This window comes from Suncus etruscus, chromosome 17 (assembly GCF_024139225.1).
Source record: "Suncus etruscus isolate mSunEtr1 chromosome 17, mSunEtr1.pri.cur, whole genome shotgun sequence".
Taxonomy (NCBI): Eukaryota; Metazoa; Chordata; class Mammalia; order Eulipotyphla; family Soricidae; genus Suncus; species Suncus etruscus.
In genome coordinates, this window is record NC_064864.1 from 22,968,801 (window position 1) to 22,973,235 (window position 4,435).

At 40.4% G+C, this 4,435-nt stretch overlaps 1 non-coding gene across 1 annotated transcript; it reads right to left on the reverse strand.

Annotated features, from left to right (window-relative positions):
• Positions 1 to 4,112: 4,112 nt before the first annotated feature.
• LOC125995483 (U6 spliceosomal RNA) lies at positions 4,113 to 4,216 on the reverse strand. Its single transcript, XR_007491002.1, has one exon. It is a non-coding gene; the product is annotated as a U6 spliceosomal RNA (small nuclear RNA).
• Between the last annotated feature and the right edge of the window lie 219 nt (positions 4,217 to 4,435).

The following is a 4,435-nucleotide window of genomic DNA, read 5'->3' on the forward strand; positions in this document are numbered from 1 at the left end:
CCATGTCCATCCTGGGTCAGCTGCATGTAAGGCAAACTCCCTACCACTCTGCTACCTTTTCAGCCCCGAATTAGTGTAGCTTAAAAAATTAAGCTAAGGAAGGTTGGAGAAATAGTACAGAGGACAGGGAGCTTGCATTGCATGCTATCAACCTGAGTTTGATCCCCAGCATCTCATCTGATCCCCTGAACACTTCCAGGAATAATCCCTCTGGTTCTGAGTACAGAGCCAGGAATAACCCTGGAATACCATCAGGTGTGGTTCCCAAAAAACACAAAACAAAATTAAATTAAGAAGTATGAATGAATAATGCAGAAGAGAGTTAATAAAACAGTTTTGACTACTATCCTTTAGAAAATTTTTCAAGATTAACTTATGGTTGGCATTTCTCTTCCAGTGCTAGGAGAAAGGATCCCACAACATTCTCAAAGGTCATTTTATTTATTTATTTAATTTTAATTTTTAAATTTTTTTGTTTTTGTTTTTCAGCCATACTTTGTGACGCTCAGGGGTCACTCCTGGCTATGCATTCAGAAATTGCTCCTGGCTTGGGGGACCATCTGGGACACCAGGGATCGAACCGCGGTCTGTCCTAGGCTAGCGTGCACAATGCCTTGCGCCCTACACCACTGTTTTGGCTCCTCAAAAGTCATTTTAAAGGGGTCGAAGGATGTTACAAATTTATGTTGCTTGCTTCTCCAAGTGAAAGGGTAAAACTTTAATCAGCTCAGGATGTTACTGCAAAATTTTAGATAAATCAGAGAGAAAAAATGGTAGAAAAAGCATTCCAGCTCTCTATAGGCTATTGCAGTTTTCTTTGCTCAAAATCCAACCTGTAATATTAACCCAGAACATGCAGAATTTATTAGCAGAAATTAGAAAAATTTATAATTAAAAAAAGAATGCTTTAAAAAGGATTCTGTATTTTGTGGCTATTGTGCATAGATATATGGTAAAATTAGTTTTAAATGGGAGTTTTGTGTGTTTATATGAACAATAGAAATGTTTATCATTGTTTTCCAAAATTATGAAATTTTGGGGGGTTTGTTTTATTTCTCTGTGTCTAATACTTACCACACATACCACCAAACTTCTAGAACCCTCCTACTACCAAAAAGAGCCCCGTGCCTTTTCTTCCCACTTTAGTCACTCTCCCTCTGATAACTACCATAGTTTTCTTGTTATTTTTGGGTCTCAGCCTGCAGTGCTCAAGGCTTACTTCTGACTGCACTCAGGAATCACTTCTAATAGGCTCGGGGGACCACATAGAATGCAGTGATTGAACCTAATGTGCAAGGACATGTGCAAGGCAAGTGCTCTACCAACTATACTATCTCTCCAGTCCCTACCCACCATAGTTTTTACTCTGATTAGAGTTTTGTTGGTTCTGGCCAGTTTATTTTCTTTAGCTAGTCATGCTCGCTCTCTCTCTCTCTCTCTCTCTCTCTCTCTCTCTCTCTCTCTCTCTCTCTCTCTCTCACCCTTCCTCCTTCCCTCCCTCCCTTTCCATCCTCAAAACTTCAAAATAAAAGCTGCTTTTGCTTCACTGCTTGCCTCCCACTGAAAATTATTTTCCCTTTTGTTTTGTTTTGTTTTGTTTTTGTTTTTGGGTCACACCCAGCAGCACTCAGGAGTTACTCCTGACTCTATGCTCAGAAATTGCCTTTGGCAGGCACGGGGGACCATATGGAATGCCCAGATTCAAACCACCTCCTTCTGCATGCAAGGCAAACGCCTTACCTCCATGCTATCTCTCTGGTCCCTATTTTTCCTTTTTAAATAAAGTTTGTTTGTTTGTTTCTTTCTCTCTTTCTCTCTTTCTCTCTCTCTCTTTCTTTCTTTCTTTCTCTCTCTCTTTCTTTCTTTCTTTCTTTCTTTCTTTCTTTCTTTCTTTCTTTCTTTCTTTCTTTCTTTCTTTCTTTCTTTCCTCTCTCTTTCTCTCTCTCTCTCTCTTTCTTTCTTTCTTTCTTTCTTTCTTTCTTTCTTTCTTTCTTTCTTTCTTTCTTTCTTTCTTTCTTTCTTTCTTTCTTTCTTTCTTTCTTTCTTTCTTTCCTTTCTTTCTTTCTTTCTTTCTTCTTTCTTTCTTTCTTTCTTTCTTTCTTTCTTTCTTTCTTTCTTTCTTTCTTTCTTTCTTTCTTTCTTTCTTTCTTTCCTTTCTTTCTTTCTTCTTTCTTTCTTTCTTTCTTTCTTTCTTTCTTTCTTTCTTTCTTTCTTTCTTTCTTTCTTTCTTTCTTTCTTTCTTTCTTTCTCTTCCTTCCTTCCTTCCTTCCTTCCTTCCTTCCTTCCTCCTTCCTTCCTTCCTTCCTTCCTTTCCTTTCTTTCTTTCTTTCTTTCTTTCTTTCTTTCTTTCTTTCTTTCTTTCTTTCTTTCTTTCTTTCTTTCTCTCTTTCTCTCTCTTTCTCTCTCCCTCTCTCCCTCCCTCCCTCCCTTCCTCCCTCCCTCCCTCCCTCCCTCCCTCCCTCCCTCCCTCCCTCCCTCCCTTCCTTCCTTCCTTCCTTCCTTCCTTCCTTCCTTCCTTCCTTCCTTCCTTCCTTCCTTCCTTCCTTCCTTCCTTCCTTCCTTCCTTCCTTCCTTCCTTCCTTCCTTCCTTCCTTCCTTCCTGCATTCCTTCCTGCATTCCTTCCTGCATTCCTTCCTTTCTGCATTCCTTCCTTTCTTCTTTCTCTCTTGATTTGATTGATTAGTTCTTTGGGCCACACCCAGTGGTTATTAGAGGTTACTTCTGGCTCTGCCTTTAGAAATAGCCTCTGACAGGCTGGGGACCGTATGGGATGCCGGGAATTGAATTGGGTGCCTCCCGGGTCGGTCGGATGAATGCATGGCAAACGCCCCACTGTTGTGCTCTTAGGCTCCGAAAATTCTTTTTACTTTGAGAGAATGGCAGTGAATTAGAATAGCCTGGTTAGGGTTTAGCTTTGACCTTGTTCTCCTATAAAACCAGTTCTCTGCTGCAGCCTGAGTCCACAGCTCCCTGAGAAATTGGAGGGCAGGGATCAACTCCCATACCACGCATAACAAATAAATATTAGAGGCAGTTTAATGAGAGGTCTGTACTGACAGGGGATTCACTACAGTCTTTTTTTTTTAGTTCCAAATTTCCCAGGCACTCTTGTTGGTAGAGTATTTAGAGAGAAAGCAGTAGATTTCCTTCTCTAGGCTTCCACTATTTCCTCCTCACTTCACATAAATCACCTGGGTACTCCAGGTCACTTCCACTAGGGGAAGTCCACTGGTTTCAACATGAAACGTAGCTGTGCTCAGTGCTTACTCTTGGCTCTGCACTAAGAGCTCAGTCCTAATAGCACACAGTGGACCATATGTGGTACCAGATGACTGTGTGCAAGGCAAGTACCTTAAATCCCATGTTATCCTCTAGCTCCATATTTGTGGCAGTTCCTTTTATTGTATGAAAGTTCTTTTCTTTTTCTTTAATTTGGGCCATTCTTAGTAGTGCTCAGGGCTTACTCTTGGCTCTCTGTTCAGAGATCAGTTGTGGTGGGGTTTGAGGGACCGTATGTGGTGCCAGAGAACGAACTGTGGTCTGTTGCATGTAAGGTAAGTACCTGCTGTACTATTGCCCTGGCTCTTGTATGAAAAATTTTAAAGTTGATGTAATCCCATTAGTTTATTTTTGCTTTTGTTTTCCTTGCCGCTGGAGTTGAATGTCCATCAACCCATATAATCCTCCAGGCACTGCCAGGACCAATCCTGAATGCACAGCCAGGAATTATTCCTAATGTGGCCCCAAAACAAAATAACAACAACAAACATTGAAAACAGCTAATGATTTTATCTTGCCAAATATTCTGGAAGATGAGAAGTGAAAGGCAATTTCTTTTTACTTACTTTTAATTGAATCACTATGAATTACAAAGTAACAAAGATGTTTGTGATTAAGTTCCAGGTGTACAATTTTCTAACACTAATAAGTTCACCAATGTCCATTTCCCTCTATCAGTGTCCCCACTTTCCCTCCCACTCACCAGCATCACATTAAGTCTCCTAGGGAACCTTCCCACTGCTATCATATTTCCTCTTAGCAATTGTTCTAGTGTTCACTTCCCTTACATATCCCCCACCCCAGTGGTGAGTTTCCTACTGAAGACCATCTCTAAAACATGGTTCTTGAATTTGCTTAACATCCTTATGTAGGGCCATGCTAATCTTCTTCTCTGTTTTGTTTCAGTTTTAGAATATGTGCTGCCAAAGCAAGCACCAAGAAACAATTTCTAATAGGGAAACAGAATTCAAAGAAGTAGTATTTGTTTTGCTGAAATCTCTTGTGAAATCCTATGCCTGACCTTTGAAGACTGGACAAATGTCTACTGGGCAGTGTTTTCAGTGGGCTATTCAAACTCTAAAAAGGATACTTCTTGCCAGTAACCTTGGAACTTGCCTAACTGGCCCTAGTGATTTTATTAAAAATCTATGTTTG